A 22,740-nucleotide genomic window follows, 5' to 3' on the forward strand; every position below is an offset into this window, starting at 1 on the left:
CCAGGACAAATTGTCCCAGGACAATTTGTCCCAAGACAATTTGTCCTGGGGACAAATTGTCCCCAGGACAAATTCTGAATAAATGCAGATTTAATTCTGAATAAATGCAGAATTAATTCTGAATTAATGCAGAATTAATTCAGAATTTATTCTGAATTAATTCTGAATTAATGCAGAAAAAATGCGGAATTTATTCTGAATTATTGCAGAATTTATTCTGAATAAATGCAGAAGTTATTCTGAATTAATGCAGAATTTATTCTGAATTAATGCAGAATTAATTCTGAATAAATGCAGAATTAATTCTGAATTTATTCTGAACTAATGCAGAATTTATTCTGAATTAATACAAAATTAATTCTGAATAAATGCAGAATCAATTCTGAATTAATGCAGAATTAATTCAGAATTTATTCTGAATTAATGCAGAATTTATTCTGAATTAATGCAGAACTTATTCTGAATAAAAGCAGAATTTATTCTGAATTAATGCAGAATTTATTCGGAACTAATGCTGAATTTATTCTGAATAAATGCGGAATTTAAACTAAATTAATGCAGAATTTATTCTGAATTAATGCAGAATTTATTCTGAATTAAAGCAGAATTTATTTTGAATTAATGCAGAATTTATTCGGAACTAATGCCGAATTTATTCTGAATAAATGCGGAATTTAAACTAAATTAATGCAGAATTTATTCTGAATTAATGCAGAATTTATTCTGAATTAATGCAGAATTAATTCAGAATTTATTCTGAATTAATTCAGAATTTATTCTGAATTAATTCAGAATTTATACTGAATTAATGTAGAATTAATGAAGAATTAATTCAGAATTTATTCTGAATTAATGCAGAATTTATTCTGAATTAATGCAGAACTTATTCTGAATAAAAGCAGAATTTATTCTGAATTAATGCAGAATTTATTCGGAACTAAAGCTGAATTTATTCTGAATAAATGCGGAATTTAAACTAAATTAATGCAGAATTTATTCTGAATTAATGCAGAATTTATTCTGAATTAAAGCAGAATTTATTTTGAATTAATGCAGAATTTATTCGGAACTAATGCCGAATTTATTCTGAATAAATGCGGAATTTAAACTAAATTAATGCAGAATTTATTCTGAATTAATGCAGAATTTATTCTGAATTAATGCAGAATTAATTCAGAATTTATTCTGAATTAATTCAGAATTTATTCTGAATTAATTCAGAATTTATACTGAATTAATGTAGAATTAATGAAGAATTAATTCAGAATTTATTCTGAATTAATGCAGAATTTATTCTGAATTAATGCAGAACTTATTCTGAATAAAAGCAGAATTTATTCTGAATTAATGCAGAATTTATTCGGAACTAAAGCTGAATTTATTCTGAATAAATGCGGAATTTAAACTAAATTAATGCAGAATTTATTCTGAATTAATGCAGAATTTATTCTGAATTAAAGCAGAATTTATTTTGAATTAATGCAGAATTTATTCGGAACTAATGCCGAATTTATTCTGAATAAATGCGGAATTTAAACTAAATTAATGCAGAATTTATTCTGAATTAATGCAGAATTTATTCTGAATTAATGCAGAATTAATTCAGAATTTATTCTGAATTAATTCAGAATTTATTCTGAATTAATTCAGAATTTATACTGAATTAATGTAGAATTAATGAAGAATTAATGAAGAATTTATTCTGAATTAATGCAGAATTTATTCTGAATTAATGCAGTATTTATTCTGAATAAATACAGAAGTTATTCTGAATTAAAGCAGAATTTATTCTGAATTAATGCAGAATTTATTCTGAATAAATGCAGAATTTATTCTGAATTAATGCAGAACTTATTCTGAATTAATTCAGAATTAATTCTGAATTAATGCAGAATTTATTCTGAATTAATGCAGAATTTATTCTGAATTAATGCAGAATTAATTCTGAATAAATACAGAATTAATTCTGAATTAATGCAGATTAAAAGATCGTGAACTTACGTAGACAAGGTGCTTCAGCTTTCTTTTCAACATTCTATATTCTTTACGAGAGCTATGCTGCCATGAAGCATCCATGATCGTATGTAAGGTGAAGAAAACGACAGGCGCTCCGTCGTGAGTCGACGATACGTCGGCGATCGTTCTAAAAGATCGCTCGTACACCCCGAAACGCCATGACGACGAAAAACTTAGCAATAACCGTTCAGAAAGTGACGGAACACGACAAGAAGTCGATCAAGAACCTCAAACTCGCTCGCTAAGCGATGCACAGGAGACGAACGACGAGCAGGGCTTTTCGAGTGTAACGCGCGCTAAAACATGGCGAAAAAATCTCACATTCTCTGAATAAACACAGAATTTATTCTGACCTAATGCAGGATTTATTCTGAATTAATTCAGAATTTATTCTGAATTAATTCAGAATTTATACTGAATTAATGTAGAATTAATGAAGAATTAATGAAGAATTTATTCTGCATTAATTCAGAATAAAATTCAGCACTAATTCAGAATAAAATCTGCATTAATTCAGAATAAATTCTGCATTAATTCAGAATAAATTCTGCATTAATTCAGAATAAATTCTGCATTAATTCAGAATTAATTCTGAATTAATTCAGATTTTATTCTAAATTATTGCAGAAATAATTCTGATAAAATGCAAAATAAATTCTAAATTAATGTAGAATAAATGCGGAATTTATTCTGAATAAATGCGGAATTTATTCTGAATTAATGCAGAATTTATTCTAGATTAATGCAGAATTTATTCTGAAATAATGCAGAATTTATTTTCAATTATTGCAGAATTAATTCTGAATAAATGCAGAATTAATTCTTAATTAATGCAGAATAAATCGGGAATTTTTTCTGCATTAATGCAGAATTTATTCTGAATTAACTTAGAATTTCAAGGAAGAATTGTAGAAGGAAAAATTGGCCCAGGACAAATTGTCCTGGGAACAAATTGTCCCCAGGAAAAATTGTCCTGGGGACAAATTGTCCCACGACAAATTGTCCGAGGACAAATTGTCCCAGGACAAATTGTCCCCAGGATAGATTGTCCCCAGGACAAATTGTCCGAGGACAAATTGTCCCAAGACAAATTGTCCCAGGACAATTTGTCCTGGGGACAAATTGTAGCCAAGACAAATTCTGAATAAATGCAGAATTAATTCTGAATAAATGCAGAATTAATTCTGAATTAATGCAGAATAAATGCGGAATTTATTCTGAATTAATGAAGAATTTATTCCGAATAAATGTAAAATTTATTCTGAATTAATGCAGAATTTATTCTGAATTAATGGAGAATTTTTTCTGAATTAATGCAGAATTTATTCTGCATTAATCTAGAATAATTTCTGCATTAATGCAGAATTAATTCAGAATTTATTTAGAATTTATTCTGAATTAATGCAGAATTTATTCTGAATTAATTTAGAATTTATTCTGAATTAATGCAGAACTTATTCTGAATAAAAGCAGAATTTATTCTGAATTAATGCAGAATTTATTCGGAACTAATGCTGAATTTATTCTGAATAAATGCGGAATTTAAACTAAATTAATGCAGAATTTATTCTGAATTAATGCAGAATTTATTCTGAATTAAAGCAGAATTTATTTTGAATTAATGCAGAATTTATTCGGAACTAATGCCGAATTTATTCTGAATAAATGCGGAATTTAAACTAAATTAATGCAGAATTTATTCTGAATTAATGCAGAATTTATTCTGAATTAATGCAGAATTAATTCAGAATTTATTCTGAATTAATTCAGAATTTATTCTGAATTAATTCAGAATTTATACTGAATTAATGTAGAATTAATGAAGAATTAATGAAGAATTTATTCTGAATTAATGCAGAATTTATTCTGAATTAATGCAGTATTTATTCTGAATAAATGCAGAATTTATTCTGAATTAATGCAGAACTTATTCTGAATTAATTCAGAATTAATTCTGAATTAATGCAGAATTTATTCTGAATTAATGCAGAATTTATTCTGAATTAATGCAGAATTAATTCTGAATAAATACAGAATTAATTCTGAATTAATGCAGATTAAAAGATCGTGAACTTACGTAGACAAGGTGCTTCAGCTTTCTTTTCAACATTCTATATTCTTTACGAGAGCTATGCTGCCATGAAGCATCCATGATCGTATGTAAGGTGAAGAAAACGACAGGCGCTCCGTCGTGAGTCGACGATACGTCGGCGATCGTTCTAAAAGATCGCTCGTACACCCCGAAACGCCATGACGACGAAAAACTTAGCAATAACCGTTCAGAAAGTGACGGAACACGACAAGAAGTCGATCAAGAACCTCAAACTCGCTCGCTAAGCGATGCACAGGAGACGAACGACGAGCAGGGCTTTTCGAGTGTAACGCGCGCTAAAACATCGCGAAAAAATCTCACATTCTCTGAATAAACACAGAATTTATTCTGACTTAATGCAGGATTTATTCTGAATTAATTCAGAATTTATTCTGAATTAATTCAGAATTTATACTGAATTAATGTAGAATTAATGAAGAATTAATGAAGAATTTATTCTGCATTAATTCAGAATAAAATTCAGCAGTAATTCAGAATAAAATCTGCATTAATTCAGAATAAATTCTGCATTAATTCAGAATAAATTCTGCATTAATTCAGAATAAATTCTGCATTAATTCAGAATTAATTCTGAATTAATTCAGATTTTATTCTGAATTATTGCAGAAATAATTCTGATAAAATGCAAAATAAATTCTAAATTAATGTAGAATAAATGCGGAATTTATTCTGAATAAATGCGGAATTTATTCTGAATTAATGCAGAATTTATTCTGAATTAATGCAGAACTTATTCTGAATTAATGCAGAATTTATTCTGAATTAATGCGGAAATTATTCTAGATTAATGCAGAATTTATTCTGAAATAATGCAGAATTTATTTTCAATTATTGCAGAATTAATTCTGAATAAATGCAGAATTAATTCTTAATTAATGCAGAATAAATCGGGAATTTTTTCTGCATTAATGCAGAATTTATTCTGAATTAACTTAGAATTTCAAGGAAGGATTGTAGAAGGAAAAATTGGCCCAGGACAAATTGTCCTGGGAACAAATTGTCCCCAGGAAAAATTGTCCTGGGGACAAATTGTCCCACGACAAATTGTCCGAGGACAAATTGTCCCAGGACAAATTGTCCCCAGGATAGATTGTCCCCAGGACAAATTGTCCGAGGACAAATTGTCCCAAGACAAATTGTCCCAGGACAATTTGTCCTGGGGACAAATTGTACCCAAGACAAATTCTGAATAAATGCAGAATTAATTCTGAATAAATGCAGAATTAATTCTGAATTAATGCAGAATAAATGCGGAATTTATTCTGAATTAATGAAGAATTTATTCCGAATAAATGTAAAATTTATTCTGAATTAATGCAGAATTTATTCTGAATTAATGGAGAATTTTTTCTGAATTAATGCAGAATTTATTCTGCATTAATCTAGAATAATTTCTGCATTAATGCAGAATTAATTCAGAATTTATTTAGAATTTATTCTGAATTAATGCAGAATTTATTCTGAATTAATTTAGAATTTATTCTGAATTAATGCAGAATTTATTCTGAATTAATGCAGAATTTATTCTGAATTAATGCAGAATTAATTCAGAATTTATTCTTAATTAATGCAGAATTTATTCTGAACTAATGCAGAATTTATTCTGAATTAATACAAAATTAATGCAGAATCAATTCTGAATTAATGCAGAATTAATTCAGAATTTATTCTGAATTAATGCAGAATTTATTCTGAATTAATGCAGAACTTATTCTGAATAAAAGCAGAATTTATTCTGAATTAATGCAGAATTTATTCGGAACTAATGCCGAATTTATTCTAAATAAATGCAGAATTTATTCTGAATTATTGCAGAATTTATTCTGAATTAATGCAGAACTTATTCGGAATTATTGCAGAATTTATTCTGAATAAATGTAGCATTTATTCTGAATTAATTCAGAATTAATTCTGAATTAATGCATAATTTATTCTGAATTAATGCAGAATTTATTTTGAATGAATTCTGGCAGGCAGTGTAAGTACTCCGCAGGCAGGCGGTGTATATATTCCGGCAGGCGGTGTATATATTCTGGCAGGCGGTGTACGTACTCCGCCAGCAGGCGGTGTATATATTCCTGCAGGCGGTGAAGATATTCTGGCAGGCAGTGTACGTACTCCGCCAGCAGGCGGTGTATATATTCCTGCAGGCGGTGTATATATTCTCGCAGGCGGTGTACGTACTCCTCCAGCAGGCGGTGTATATATTCCGGCAAGCGGTGTAACTACTCAGCCAGCAGGCGGTGTATATATTCCGTCAAGCGGTGCACGTACTCCGCCAGCAGGCGGTGTAGATATTCCGGCAGGCGGTGTACGTACTCCGCCGGCAGGCGGTGTAGATATTCTGGCAGGCGGTGTAAGTACTCCGCCGGCAGGCGGTGTATATATTCCGGCAAGCGGTGTACCTACTCCGCCAGCAGGCGGTGTATATATTCCGGAAAGCGGTGTACGTACTCCGCCAGCAGGCGGAGTAGATATTTTAGCAGGCGGTGTACGTACTCCGCCGGCAGGCGGTGTATATATTCTCGCAGGCGGTGTACGTACTCCGCCCGCAGGCGGTGTATATATTCCCGCAGGCGGTGTACGTACTCCGCCGGCAGGCGGTGTATATATTCCGGTAAGCTGCGTACGTACTCCGCCGCCAGGCGGTGTACGTACTCCGCTGGTAGGCGGTGTACGTACTCCGCCGGCAGGCGGTGTACGTACTCCGCCGGTAGGCGGTGTACGTACTCCGCCGGCAGGCGGTGTACGTACTCCGCCGGTAGGCGGTGTACGTACTCCGCCGGCAGGCGGTGTATATAATCTGGCAGCCGGTGTATATATTCTGGCAGGCGGTGTACGTACTCTGCCCGCAGGCGGTGTACGTACTCCGCCGGCAGACGGCGTATATATTCCGGCAGGCGGCGTATATATTCCGGCAAGCGGTGTACGTACTCCGCCAGGAGGCGGTGTAGATATTCTAACAGGCGGTGTATTCCGGCAGGCGGTGTATATATTCCGGCAAGCGGTGTATATATTCCGGCAGGCGGTGTATATACTCCGGCAAGCGGTGTACGTACTCCGCCAGCAGGCAGTGTAGATATTCTAACAGGCGGTGTATTCCGGCAGGCGGTGTATATATTCCGGCAGGCGGTGTACGTTCACTGCCAGAGGCGGTGTATATATTCCGGCAGGCGGTGTATTCCGGCCGGCGGTGTAGATATTCTGGCAGGCGGTGTACGTACTCCGCCAGCAGGCGGTGTATATATTCCGGCAAGCGGTGTATATATTCAGGCAGGCGGTGTATATATTCTGGCAGGCGGTGTAAGTACTCAGCCAGCAAGTGGTGTATATTTTCCGGCAAGCGGTGTACGTACTACGCCAGCAGGCGTTGTATATATTCCGGCAGGCGGTGTATATATTCTGGGAGGCGGTGTACGTACTCGTCCAGAAGGCGGTGCATATATTCCGTCAAGTGGTGCACGTACTCCGCCAGCAGGCTGTGTACATATTCTGGCAGGCGGTGTAGATATTTTGGCAGGCGGGGTATATATTCTGACAGGCAGTGTACCTACTCCGCCAGCAGGCGGTGTATATATTCCGGCAGGCGGTGTAGATATTCCGGCAGGCGGTGAACGTACTCAACCAGCAGGCGGTGTATATATTCCGGCAAGCGGTGTAGATATTTTGGCAGGCGGTGTATATATTCTGGCAGGCGGTGTACGTACTCCGCCGGCAGGCGGTGTATATATTCCGGAAAGAGGTGTATATATTCCGGAAGGCAGTGTACGTACTCCGCCGGAAGGCGGTGTATATACTCCGGAGAGCGGTGTATATATTCCGGAAGTCAGTGTACGTACTCCGCCGGCAGGCTTTGTATATATTCCGGCAAGCGGTGTATATATTACGGCAAGCGGTGTACGTACTTCGCCGGCAGGCGGTGTATATATTACGGCAAGCGGTGTACATTCTCCGGAGGCAGGCGGTGTATATATTACGGCAAGCGGTGTACATACTCCGCGGGCAGGCGGTGTATATATTCCGGCAGGCGTGTACGTATTCCGCCGGAGGCGGTGTATATATTCCGGCAAGCGTTGTATATATTCCGGAAGGCAGTGTACGTACTTTGCCGACAGGCGGTGTATATATTCCGGCAGGCGTGTACGTACTCCGCCGGCAGGCGGTGTATATATTCCTGCAGCCGTGTACGTACTCTGCCAGCAGGCGGTGTGTATATTACGGCAAGCGGTGTACGTACTCCGCCGGCAGGCGGTGTATATATTCCGGCAGGCGGTGTATATATATTCCGGCAAGCGGTGTACGTACTCCGCCGGCAGGCGGTGTATATATTCCGGCAAGCGGTGTACGTACTCCACCGGCAGGCGGTGTATATATTCCGGCAGGCTGTGTATATATTCCGGCAGGCGTGTACGTACTCCGCCAGCAGGCGGTGTATATATTCCGGCAGGCGTGTACGTACTCCGCCGGCAAGCGGTGTATATATTCCGGCAAGCGGTGTATATATTCCGGCAGGCGTGTACGTACTCCGCCAGCAGGCGGTGTATATATTCCGGCAGGCGGTGTATATATTCCGGCAGGCGGTGTACGTACACCGCCGGCAGGCGGTGTATATATACCGGCAGGCGTGTACGTACTCCGCCGGCAAGCGGTGTATATATTCCGGCAGGCGTGTACGTACTCCGGCGGCAAGCGGTGTATATATTGCGGCAGGCGTGTACGTACTCCGGCGGCAAGCGGTGTATATATTCCGGCAGGCGGTGTATATATTCCGGCAGGCGGTGTACGTACACCGCCGGGAGGCGGTGTATATATTCCGGAAAGCGGTGTATATATTCTGGAAGGCAGTGTACGTAATCCGCCGGAAGGCGGTGTATATATACCGGCAGGCGTGTACTTACTCCGCCGGCAAGCGGTGTATATATTCCGGCAGGCGGTGTATATATTCCTGCAGGCGTGTACGTACTCCGCCGGCAAGCGGTGTATACATTCCGGCAGGCGGTGTATATATTCCGGCAAGCGGTGTACGTACTCCGCCGGCAGGCGGTGTATATATTCCGGCAGGCGGTGTATATATTCCGGCAAGCGGTGTATATATTCCGGCAAGAAACTACAACGGCTACAACTACAACAACTACCACAACGGCTACAAAGGCTACAACGACTACAACGGCTACAACGACTACAACGACTACAACGGCTACAATGACTACAATGACTGCAACGGCTACAATGACTACAACGACTACAATCACTACAATGACTACAACGACTAAAACGGCTACAACGGCTACAATGACTACAATGACTGCAACGGCTACAATGACTACAACGACTACAATCACTACAATGACTACAACGACTAAAACGGCTACAACGGCTACAATGACTACAATGACTGCAACGGCTACAACGACTACAACGGCTACAACGGTACAACGGCTACAACGACTACAACGGCTACAACGACTACAACGACTACAACGGCTACAACGGTGTATATATTCCGGAAGGCAGTGTACGTACTTTGCCGACAGGCAGTGTATATATTACGGAGGCGGTGTACATACTCCGCGGGCAGGCGGTGTATATATACCGGCAGGCGTGTACGTACTCCGCCGGCAAGCAGTGTATGTATTCCGGCAGGCGTGTACGTACTCCGCCGGCAAGCGGTGTATATATTCCAGCAGGCGTGTACGTACTCCGCCGGCAAGCGGTGTAGATATTCCGGCAGGCGTGTACGTACTCCGCCGGCAGGCGGTGTATATATTCCGGCAGGCGGTGTATACATTCCGGCAGGCGGTGTACGTACTCCGCCGGCAGGTGGTGTATATATTCCGGAAAGCGGTGTATATATTCCGGAACGCAGTGTACGTACTCCGCCAAAGGCGGTGTATATATACCGGCAGGCGTGTACGTACTCCGCCGACAGGCGGTGTATATACTCCGGAGAGCGGTGTATATATTCCGGAAGGCAGTGTACGTACTCCGCCGGCAGGCTTTGTATATATTCCGGCAAGCGGTGTATATATTACTGCAAGCGGTGTACGTACTTCGCCGGCAGGCGGTGTATATATTACGGCAAGCGGTGTACATACTCCGGAGGCAGGCGGTGTATATATTACGGCAAGCGGTGTATATATTCCGAAGGGCAGTGTGCGTACTCCGCCGGAAGGCGGTGTATATATACCGGCAGGCGTGTACGTACTCCGCCGGAAAGGGGTGTATATATTCCGGAAGGCGATGTATATATTCCGGCAAGCGGTGTATATATTCCGGCAAGCTGTGTATATATTCCGGGAAGAAACTACAACGGCTACAACTACAACAACTACCACAACGGCTACAAAGGACCTGAAGATAAAGTTGAGGGCCTAGACTTTGATTATAAGGACCTGAAGACAAAGTTGATGGCCTGAACTTTGATTATAATAGCCTGAAGATAAAGTTGAGGGCCTAAACTTTTATTCTAAGGGCCTGAAGATAAAGTTGAGGGCCTAGACTTTGATTCTAAGGGCCTGAAGATAAAGTTGAGGGCTTAAACTCTAATTCTAAGGCCCTGAAGATAAACTTGAGGGCATAGACTTTGATTCTAAGGCCCTGAAGATAAAGTTGAAGGCCAAAACTTTGATTCTAAGGCCCTGAAGAGAAATTTGAAGGCCCAAACTTTGATTCTAAGGGTCTGAAGTTAAAGTTCAGAGCTAAAACTCTGATTATAAGGACTTCAAGATAAAGTTGAGGGCCTAGACTTTGATTCTAAGGACCTGAAGATAAAGTTGATGGCCTAAACTTTGATTCTAAGAGCCTGAAGATAAAGTTGAGGGCCTAAACTTCTTTGTAAGGGCCTGAAGATAAAGTTGAGGGCCTAAACTCTGATTCTAAGGCCCTGAAGATAAAGTTGAGAGCCTAGACTTTGATTCTAAGGCCCTGAAGATAAAGTTGAGGGCCCAACGGGTCTCTCCTGTAATAAATTACAGCGAAATTACAGGGGTTAGCCAAAGGGTCTCTCCTGTAATAAATTACAGCGAAATTACAGGGGCTAGCCAAAGGGTCTCTCCTGTAATAAACTACAGCGAAATTACAGGGGGTTAGCAAACGGGTCTCTCCTGTAATAAACTACAGCGAAATTACAGGGGGTTAGCCAACGGGTCTCTCCTGTAATAAATTACAGCGAAATTACAGGGGGTTAGCCAACGGGTCTCTCCTGTAATACATTACAGCGAAATTAGAGGGGGTTAGCCAACGGGTCTCTCCTGTAATAAATTACAGCGAAATTACATGGGGTTAGCCAACGGGTATCTCCTGTAATAAATTACAGCGAAATTACAGGGGGTTAGCCAACGGGTCTCTCCTGTAATAAATTACAGCCAAACAAAAGAGGCTAGCCAACGGGTCTCTCCTGTAATAAACTACAGCGAAATTACAGGGGCTAGCCAACGGGTCTCTCCTGTAATAAATTACAGCGAATTTACAGGGGTTAGTAAACGGGTCTCTCCTGTAATAAATTACAACGAAATTACAGGGGGTTAGCAAACGGGTCTCTCCTGTAATAAATTACAGCGAAATTACTGGGGCTAGCCAAAGGGTCTCTCCTGTAATAAAATACAGCGAATTTACAGGGGGTTAGTAAACGGTTAACTCCTGTAATAAATTACAGCAAATTTACAGGGGGTTAGCCAACGGGTCTCTCCTGTAATAAATTACAGCAAAATTACAGGAGGTTAGCCAACGGGTCTCTCCTGTAATAAATTACAGCGAAATTACAGGGAGCTAGCCAACGGATCTTTCCTGTAATAAATTACAGCGAAATTACAGGGGCTGGCAAAAGGGTCTCTCCTGTAATAAATTACAGCGAACTTACAGGGGCTAGCCAACGGGTCTCTCCTGCAATAAATTACAACGAAGTTACAGGGGGCTAGCCAACGGGTCTCTCATGTAATAAATTACAGCGAATTTACAGGGGCTAGCCAACGGGTCTCTTCTGTAATAAATTACAGCGAAATTACAGGGGGTTAGACAACGGGTCTCTCCTGTAATAAATTACAGCGAAATTACAGGGGGTTAGCAAACGGGTCTCTCCTGTAATAAATTACAGCGAATTTACAGGGGGTTAGCCAACGGGTCTCTCCTGTAATAAATTACAGCCAAATTAAAGAGGCTAGCCAACGGGTCTCTCCTCTAATAAATTACAGCGAAATTACAGGGGCTACCTAACGGGTCTCTCCTGTAATAAATTACAGCGAAATTACAGGGGATAGCTAACGGGTCTCTCCTGTAATAAATTACAGCGAAATTACAGGGGGTTAGCAAACAAGTCTCTCCTGTAATAAATTACAGCGAAATTGCAGGGGGTTAGCAAACAAGTCTCTCCTGTAATAAATTACAGCGAAATTACAGGGGGCTAGCCAACGGATCTTTCCTGTAATAAATTACAGCAAAATTACAGGGGCTAGCCAACGGGTCTCTCCTGTAATAAATTACAGCGAAATTACAGGGGCTAGCAAAAGGGTCTCTCCTGTAATAAATTACAGCGAACTTACAGGGGCTAGCCAACGGGTCTCTCATGTAATAAATTACAGCGAATTTACAGGGGCTAGCCAACGGGTCTCTTCTGCAATAAATTACAGCGAAATTACAGGGGGTTAGCAAACGGGTCTCTCCTGTAATAAATTACAGCGAAATTACAGGGGGTTAGCAAACGGGTATCTCCTGTAATAAATTACAGCGAATTTACAGGGGGCTAGCCAACGCGTCTCTCCTGTAATAAACTACAGCGAAATTACAGGGGGTTAGCCAACGGGTCTCTCCTGTAATAAATTACAGCGAAATTACAGAGGCTAGCTAACGGGTATCTCCTGTAATAAATTACAGCAAATTTATAGGGGCTAGCCAATGGGACTCTCCTGTAATAAACTACAGCGAAATTACAGGGGGCTAGCCAACGGGTCTCTCCTGGAATAAATTACAGCGAAATTAGAGGGGCTAGACAACGGGTCTATCCTAATAATAAATTACAGCGAAATTACACGGGGTTAGCCAACGGGTCTCTCCTGTAATAAATTACAGCGAACTTACATGGGCTAGCTAAGGCCCTGAAGATAAAGTTGAGAGCCTAAACTTTCATTCTAAGGACCTGAAGATAAAGTTGAGGGCCTAAACTTTGATTCTAAGGACCTGAAGATAAAATTGAGGGCCTAAACTTTCATTCTAAGGACCTGAAGATAAAGTTGAGGACCTAAACTTTGATTCTAAGGACCTGAAGATAAAGTTGAGGGCCTAAACTTTGATTCTAAGGAGCTAAAGATAAAGTTGAGGGCCTAAACTCTAATTCTAAGACCCTGAAGATAAAGTTGAGGGCCTAAACTTTGATTCTAAGGACCTGAAGATAAAGCTGAGGGCATAAACTTTGATTCTAAGGCCCTGAAGATAAGGTTGAACGCCTAAACTTTGATTCTAAGGGCCTGAAGATAAAGTTGAGATACTAAACTTTGATTCTAAGGACCTGAAGATAACGTTGAGGGCCTAGACTTTGATTCTAAGGCCCTGAAGATAAAGTTGAAGGCTTAAACTTTGATTCTAAGGCCCTGAAGAGAAATTTGAAGGCCCAAACTTTGATTCTAAGGGTCTGAAGTTAAAGTTCAGGGCCAAAACTCTGATTCTAAGGACCTGAAGATAAAGTTGAAGGCTTAAACTTTGATTCTAAGGCCCTGAAGAGAAATTTGAAGGCCCAAGCTTTGATTTTAAGGGTCTGAAGTTAAAGTTCAGGGCCAAAACTCTGATTCTAAGGACCTGAACATAAAGTTGAGGGCCTAGACTTTGATTATAAGGACCTGAAGATAAAGTTGATGGCCTAAACATTGATTCTAAGAGCCTGAAGATAAAGTTGAGGGCCTAAACGTTTATTCTAAGGGCCTGAAGATAAAGTTGAGGGCCTAAACTCTGATTCTAAGGCCCTGAAGACAAACTTGAGGGCCTAGACTTTGATTCTAAGGCCCTGAAGATAAAGTTGAAGGCCCAAACATTGATTCTAAGGGCCTGAAGATAAAGGTCATGGCCAAAACTCTGATTCTAAGGACATGAGGATAAAGTTGAGGGCCTAAACTTTGATTCTAAGAGCCTGAAGATAAAGTTGAGGGCCTAAACTCTGATTCTAAGGACTTGAAGATAAAGTTGAGGGCATAAACTTTGATTCTAAGGGCCTGAAGATAAAGTTGAGGGCCTAAACTCCGATTCTAAGGACCTGAAGATAAAGTTGAGAGACTAAACTTTGATTCTAAGGACCTGAAGATAAAGTAGAGGGCCTAAACTCTGATTCTAAGACCCTGAAGATAAAGTTGAGGGCCTAGATGTTTGATTCTAAGGCCCTGAAGATAAAGTTGAAGGCCAAAACTCTGATTCTAAGGACCTGAAGATAAAGTTGAGGGCCTAAACTTTTATTCTAAGGGCCTGAAGACAAAGTTGAGAGACCAAACTTTGATTCTAAGGACCTGAAGATAAAGTTGAGGGCCTAGACTTTCATTCTAAGGACCGGAAGATAAAGTTGAGGGCCTAAACTTTGATTCTAAGGGCCTGAAGATAAAGTTGAGGACCTAAACTTTGATTCTAAGGACCTGTAGATAAAGTTGAGGGCCTAAACTTTCATTCTAAGGCCCTGAAGATAAAGTTGAACGCCTAAACTTTGATTCTAAGGGCCTGAAGATGAAGTTGAGGGCCTAAACTTTGATTCTAAGGACCTGAAGATAAAGTTGAGGGCCTAAACTTTGATTCTAGGGATCTGAAGATGAAGTTGAGGGCCTAAACTTTGATTCTAGGGACCTGAAGATGAAGTTGAGGGCCTAAATTTTGATTCTAAGGACCTGAAGATAAAGTTGAGGGCCTAAACTCTGATTCTAAGGCCCTGAAGATAAAGTTGAGGGCCTAGACTTTGATTCTAAGGCCCTGAAGAGAAATTTGAAGGCCCAAACATTGATTCTAAGGGTCTGAAGTTAAAGTTCAGGGCCAAAACTCTGATTCCAAGGGTCTGAAGTTAAAGTTCAGGGCCAAAACTCTGATTCCAAGGACCTGAAGATAAACTTGAGGGCCTAGACTTTGATTCTAAGGCCCTGAAGATAAAGTTGAAGGCCAAAACTTTGATTCTAAGGCCCTGAAGAGAAATTTGAAGGCCCAAACTTTGATTCTAAGGGTCTGAAGTTAAAGTTCAGGGCCAAAACTCTGATTACAAGGACCTGAAGATAAAGTTGAGGGCCTAGACTTTGATTCTAAGGGCCTGAAGATAAAGTTAAGGGCCTAAACTTTTATTCTAAGGGCCTGAAGATAAAGTTAAGGGCCTAGACTTTGATTCTAAGGGCCTGAAGATAAAGTTGAGGGCCTATACTCTGATTCTAAGGCCCTGAAGATAAACTTGAGGGCCTAGACTTTGATTCTAAGGCCCTGAAGATAAAGTTGAAGGCCAAAACTTTGATTCTAAGGCCCTGAAGAGAAATTTGAAGGCCCAAACTTTGATTCTAAGGGTCTGAAGTTAAAGCTCAGAGCCAAAACTCTGATTCTAAGGACCTGAAGATAAAGTTGAGGGCCTAGACTTTGATTCTAAGGCCCTGAAGATAAAGTTGAGGGCCTAAACTTTTATTCTAAGGGCCTGAAGATAAAGTTGAGGGCCTAGACTTTGATTCTAAGGACCTGAAGATAAAGTTGAGGGCCTAAACTCTGATTCTAAGGCCCTGAAGATAAAGTTGAGGGCCTAAACTCTCATACTAAGACCCTGAAGATAAAGTTGAGGGCCTAGACTTTGATTCTAAGGCCCTGAAGATAAAGTTGAACGCCTAAACTTTGAGTCTAAGGGCCTGAAGATAAAGTTGAGGGCCTAAACTTTGATTCTAAGGACCTGAAGATAAAGTTGAGGGCCTAAACTTTGATTCTAGGGACCTGAAGATAAAGTTGATGGCCTAAACTTTGATTCTAAGAGCCTGAAGATAAAGTTGAGGGCCTAAACTTTTATTCTAAGGGCCTGAAGATAAAGTAGAGGGCCTAAACTCTGATTCTAAGGCCCTGAAGATAAAGTTGAGGGCCTAGACTTTGATTCTAAGGACCTGAAGATAAAGTTGAGGGCCTAAACTTTGATTCTAAGGGCCTGAAGATAAGGTTGAGAGACTAAACTTTGATTCTAGGGACCTGAAGATGAAGTTGAGGGCCTAAATTTTGATTCTAAGGACCTGAAGGTAAAGTTGAGGGCCTAAACTCTGATTCTAAGGCCATGAAGATAAAGTTGAGGGCCTAGACTATGATTCTAAGGCCCTGAAGATAAAGTTGAAGGCCTAAACTTTGATTCTAAGGCCCTGAAGAGACATTTGAAGGCCCAAACTTTGATTCTAAGGGTCTGAAGTTAAAGTTCAGGGCCAAAACTCTGATTCCAAGGACCTGAAGATAAAGTTGAGGGCGTAGACTTTGATTCTAAGGACCTGAAGATAAAGTTGAGGGCCTAAACTTTTATTCTAAGGGCCTGAAGATAAAGTTGAGGGCCTAGACTTTGATTCTAAGGGCCTGAAGATAAAGTTGAGGGCATAAACTCTGATTCTAAGGCCCTGAAGATAAACTTGAGGGCCTAGACTTTGATTCTAAGGCCCTGAAGATAAAGTTGAAGGCCAAAACTTTGATTCTAAGGCCCTGAAGAGAAATTTGAAGGCCCAAACTTTGATTCTAAGGGTCTGAAGTTAAAGCTCAGAGCCAAAACTCTGATTCTAAGAACCTGAAGATAAAGTTGACGGCCTAAACTTTGATTCTAAGAGCCTGAAGATAAAGTTGAGGGCCTAAACTTTGATTCTAAGGGTCTGAAGATAAAGTTGAGAGACTAAACTTTGATTCTAAGGACCTGAAGATAAAGTTGAGGGCCTAACCTTTCATTCTAAGGACCTGAAGATAAAGTTGAGGGCCTAAACTTTGATTCTAAGGCCCTCAAGAGAAAGTTGAGAGACTAGGGACCTGAAAATGAAGTTGAAGGCCTAAATTTTGATTCTAAGGACCTGAAGATAAAGTTGAGGGCCTAAACTCTGATTCTAAGGCCCTGAAGATAAAGTTGAGGGCCTAGACTTTGATTCTAAGGCCCTGAAGATAAAGTTGAAAGCCTAAACTTTGATTCTAAGGCCCTGAAGAGAAATTTGAAGGCCCAAACTTTGATTCTAAGTGTCTGAAGTTAAAGTTCAGAGCCAAAACTCTGATTCTAAGGACCTGAAGATAAAGTTGAGGGCCTAGACTTTGATTCTAAGGCCCTGAATATAAAGTTGAGGGCCTAAACTTTTATTCTAAGGGCCTGAAGATAAAGTTGAGGGCCTAGACTTTGATTCTAAGGACCTGAAGATAAAGTTGAGGGCCTAAACTCTGATTCTAAGGCCCTGAAGATAAAGTTGAGGGCCTAGACTTTGATTCTAAGGCCCTGAAGAGAAAGTTGAACGCCTAAACTTTGAGTCTAAGGGCCTGAAGATAAAGTTGAGGGCCTAAACTTTGATTCTAAGGACCTGAAGATAAAGTTGAGGGCCTAAACTTTGATTCTAGGGACCTGAAGATGAAGTTGAGGGCCTAAACTTTGATTCTAGGGACCTGAAGATGAAGTTGAGGGCCTAAATTTTGATTCTAAGGACCTGAAGATAAAGTTGAGGGCCTAAACTCTGATTCTAAGGCCCTGAAGATAAAGTTGAGGGCCTAGACTTTGATTCTAAGGCCCTGAAGATAAAGTTGAAGGCCTAAACTTTGATTCTAAGGCCCTGAAGAGAAATTTGAAGGCCCAAACTTTGATTTTAAGGGTCTGAAGTTAAAGTTCAGGGCCAAAACTCTGATTCTAAGGACCTGAAGATAAAGTTGATGGCCTAAACTTTGATTCTAAGAGCCTGAAGATAAAGTTGAGGGCCTAAACTTTTATTCTAAGGGCCTGAAGATAAAGTTGAGAGCCTAAACTCTGATTCTAAGGCCCTGAAGATAAACCTGAGGGCCTAGACTTTGATTCTAAGGCCCTGAAGATAAAGTTGAAGGCCAAAACTTTGATTCTAAGGTCCAGAAGAGAAATTTGAAGGCCCAAACTTTGATTCTAAGGGTCTGAAGTTAAAGTTCAGGGCCAAAACTCTGATTCTAAGGACCTGAAGATAAAGTTGAGGGCCTAGACTTTGATTCTAAGGACCTGAAGATAAAGTTGATGGTCTAAACTTTGATTCTAAGAGCCTGAAGATAAAGTTGAGGGCCTAAACTTTTATTCTAAGGGTCTGAAGATAAAGTTGAGGGCCTAAACTCTGATTCTAAGGCCCTGAAGATAAACTTGAGAGACTAAACTTTGATTCTAAGGACCTGAAGAAAAAGTTGAGTGCCTAAACTTTGATTCTAAGGCCCTGATGATAAAGTTGAACGCCTAAACTTTAATTCTAAGAGCCTGAAGATAAAGTTGAGGGCCTAAACTCCGATTCTAAGGACCTGAAGATAAAGTTGAGAGACTAAACTTTGATTCTAAGGCCCTGAAGATAAAGTTGAGGGCCTAGACTTTGATTCTAAGGACCTGAAGATAAAGTTGATGGCCTAAACTTTGATTCTAAGAGCCTGAAGATAAAGTTGAGGGCCTAAACTTCTTTCTAAGGGCCTGAAGATAAAGTTGAGTGCCTAGACTTTGATTCTAAGGCATTGAAGATAAAGTTGAGGGCCCAAAGGGTCTCTCCTGTAATAAATTACAGCGAAATTACAGGGGCTAGCCAAAGGGCCTCTCCTGTAATAAACTACAGCGAAATTACAGGGAGTTAGCCAACGGGTCTCTCCTGTAAAAAAACTACAGCGAAAGTACAGGGGCTAGCCAAAGGGTCTCTCCTGTAATAAATTACAGCGAAATTACAGGGGCTAGCCAAAGGGTCTCTCCTGTAATAAAATACAGCGAAATTACAGGGGGTTAGCAAACGGGTCTCTCCTGTAATAAATTACAGCGAATTAACAGGGGGTTAGCCAACGGGTCTCTCCTGTAATAAATTACAGCGAATTAACAGGGGGTTAGCCAACGGGTCTCTCCTGTAATAAATTACAGCCAAATTACAGGGGCTAGCCAACGGGTCTCTCCTGTAATAAATTACAGCGAATTTACAGGAGGATAGTAAACGGGTCTCTCCTGTAATAAATTACAGCGAAATTACAGGGGGTTAGCAAACGGGTCTCTCCTGCAATAAATTACAGCGAAGTTACAGGGGGCTAGCCAACGGGTCTCTCCTGTAATAAATAACAGCGAATTTACAGGGGGTTAGTAAACGGGTCTCTCCTGTAATAAATTACAGCGAAATTACAGGGGGTTAGCAAACGGGTCTCCCATGTAATAAATTACAGCGAAATTACTGGGGCTAGCCAAAGGGTCTCTCCTGTAATAAATTACAGCGAATTTACAGGGGGTTAGCCAACGGGTATCTCCTGTAATAAATTACAGCGAATTTACAGGGGGTTAGCCAACGGGTCTCTCCTGTAATAAATTACAGCAAAATTACAGGAGGTTAGCCAACGGGTCTCTCCTGTAATAAATTACAGCGAAATTACAGAGGCTAGCTAACGGGTCTCTCCTGTAATAAACTACAGCGAAATTACAGGGGGTTAGTCAACGGGTCTCTCCTGTAATAAATTACAGCGAACTTACACGGGCTAGCTAAGGCCCTGAAGATAAAGTTGAGAGCCTAAACTTTCATTCTAAGGACCTGAAGATAAAGTTGAGGGCCTAAACTTTGATTCTAAGGACCTGAAGATAAAGTTGATGGCCTAGACTTTGATTCTAAGGCCCTGAAGAGAAATTGGAAGGCGAAAACTCTGATTCTAAGAGCCTGAAGATAAAGTTGAGGGCGTAAACTTTGATTCTAAGGATTTGAAGATAAGTTGAGGGCCTAAAAATTGATTCTAAGGCCCTGAAGATAAAGTTGAGGGCATAAACTTCGATTCTAAGGCCCTGAAGATAAAGATGAGGGCCTAAACTTTGATTCTAAGGTCCTAAAGATAAAGTTAAGGGCTTAAACTTTGATTCTAAGGAGCTAAAGATAAAGTTGAGGGCCTAAACTCTGTTTCTAAGGCCCTGAAGATAAAGTTGAGGGCCTAAACTTCGATTCTAAGGCATTGAAGATAAAGTTGAGGGCCCAACGGGTCTCTCCTGTAATAAATTACAGCGAAATTACAGGGGTTAGCCAAAGGGTCTCTCCTGTAATAAATTAGAGCGAAACTACAGGGGCTAGCCAAAGGGTCTCTCCTGTAATAAATTACAGCGAAATTACAGGGGCTAGCCAAAGGGTCTCTCCTGTAATAAACTATAGCGAAATTACAGGAGGCTAGCCAACGGGTCTCTCCTGTAATAAATTACAGCGAATTTACAGGGGTTAGTAAACGGGTCTCTCCTGTAATAAATTACAGCGAAATTACAGGGGGTTAGCCAAAGGGTCTCTCCTGTAATAAATTACAGCCAAATTAAAGAGGCTAGCCAACGGGTCTCTCCTGTAATAAACTACAGCGAAATTACAGGGGCTAGCCAACGGGTCTCTCCTGTAATAAATTACAGCGAATTTACAGGGGTTAGTAAACGGGTCTCTCCTGTAATAAATTACAGCGAAATTACAGGGGGTTAGCAAACGGGTCTCTCCTGTAATAAATTACAGCGAATTTACAGGGGTTAGCAAACGGGTCTCTCCTGTAATAAATTACAGCGAAATTACTGGGGCTAGCCAAAGGGTCTCTCCTGTAATAAATTACAGCGAATTTACAGGGGGTTAGTAAACGGGTATCTCCTGTAATAAATTACAGCGAATTTACAGGGGGTTAGCCAACGGGTCTCTCCTGTCATAAATTACAGCGAATTTACAGGGGTTAGTAAACGGGTCTCTCCTGTAATAAATTACAGCAAAATTACAGGAGGTTAGCCAAAGGGTCCCTCCTGTAATAAATTACAGCAAAATTACAGGAGGTTAGCCAAAGGGTCCCTCCTGTAATAAATTACAGCGAAATTACAGGGGGTTAGCAAACAAGTCTCTCCTGTAATAAATTACAGCGAAATTACAGGGGCTAGCCAACGGGTCTCTCCTGTAAAAAATTACAGCGAACTTACAGGGGCTAGCCAACGGGTCTCTCATGTAATAAATTACAGCGAAATTACAGAGGCTAGCTAACGGGTATCTCCTGTAATAAACTACAGCGAAATTACAGGGGGTTAGTCAACGGGTCTCTCCTGGAATAAATTACAGCCAACTTACAGGGGGCTAGCCAACGGGTCTCTCCTGTAATAAATTACAGCGAAATTACAGGGGGTTAGCCAAAGGGTCTCTCCTGTAATAAATTACAGCCAAATTAAAGAGGCTAGCCAACGGGTCTCTCCTGTAATAAATTACAGCGAAATTACAGGGGGTTAGCCAACGGGTCTCTCATGTAATAAATTACAGCGAATTTACAGGGGCTAGCCAACGGGTCTCTCCTGTAATAAATTACAGCGAAATTACAGAGGCTAGCTAACGGGTATCTCTTGTAATAAATTACAGCGAATTTATAGGGGCTAGCCAGTGGGTCTCTCCTGTAATAAACTACAGCGAAATTACAGGGGGTTAGTCAACGGGTCTCTCCTGGAATAAATTACAGCCAACTTAGAGGGGGCTAGCCAACGGGTCTCTTCTGTAAAAAGTTACAGCGAAATTACAGGGGCTAGACAACGGGTCAATCCTAATAATAAATTACAGCGAAATTACAGGGTGCTAGCTAACGGGTCTCTCCTGTAATAAACTACAGCGAAATTACAGGGGCTAGCTAACGGGTCCCTCCTGGAATAAATTACAGCGAAATTACAGGGGGTTAGCCAACGGGTCTCTCTTGTAATAAAATACAGCGAAATTACAGGGGGTTAGCCAACGGGTCTCTCCTGTAATAAATTACAGCGAAATTACAGGAGGCTAGCCAACGGGTCTCTCCTGTAAGGACAAATTTTCCCAGGAAAAATTGTCCCAGGAAAAATTGTCCCAGGACAAATTGTCCCTGGACAAATTGTCCCAGGACCAAATGTCCCAAGACAACTCTACCTACATCACATACCTTTGCCCCCTCGATAGTCATCCTCCCTTCTGATTGCCTTCCCTTCCAATCCTCCTCTTCCCACTCGCATCCGTTGCTCGTATCATTCTTCCTTACGCTCTTACACATCTATAAAACGAATTAGAGACCCCTCAATAACTAAAACTCTACCTACATCACATACCATCGATCCCTTGATATTCCTTCTCCTCCCTGCCTGCTTGTTCCTCTTCTCCCTCGCGTCCCATCTCCTTGTCATTGTTCCTGCCATCCCTATGCCCCTAAGAAAACTAATTAGAAATATGTAACACAATTAGGAACCATTTTATTCCTATCAGTATTGAGTCTGCCCTAACATTGCCCTTATACACATTAACAAAGCCGCACAACTCATAAACAATTGCTAGGCACTTATCTGACATCCTCCAGGAACACCCTGTTTACAAAAAGGGAGAAGGCAAAAGGCAAAGGGAAAAGTCAAAAGGCAAAGGGAAAAGGCAAAAGGCAAAGGGAGAAGGCAAAAGGCAAAGGGAGAAGGCAAAAGGCAAAGGGAGAAGGCAAAAGGCAATGGGAGAAGG

At 40.5% G+C, this 22,740-nt stretch overlaps 1 long non-coding RNA gene across 2 annotated transcripts in view; it reads right to left on the reverse strand.

Moving 5' to 3' along the window:
• The window catches only part of LOC136195101 (uncharacterized), a 55,115-nt gene that overhangs the window by 13,873 nt on the left and 18,502 nt on the right, over positions 1-22,740 (reverse strand). The window contains exons 1-2 of one of the 2 annotated variants that reach the window (XR_010671782.1): positions 2,201-2,295; positions 2,002-2,143 (exon numbers count right to left, since the gene is read on the reverse strand). The exons of the other annotated variant lie outside the window; for it this stretch is intronic. This is a non-coding gene — a long non-coding RNA (uncharacterized lncRNA). Of the gene's footprint in view, positions 1-2,001; positions 2,144-2,200; positions 2,296-22,740 lie in introns of those variants that run through there. 2 annotated transcript variants of the gene reach the window in all.

This window comes from Oscarella lobularis, chromosome 14 (assembly GCF_947507565.1).
Source record: "Oscarella lobularis chromosome 14, ooOscLobu1.1, whole genome shotgun sequence".
Classification (NCBI taxonomy): Eukaryota; Metazoa; Porifera; class Homoscleromorpha; order Homosclerophorida; family Oscarellidae; genus Oscarella; species Oscarella lobularis.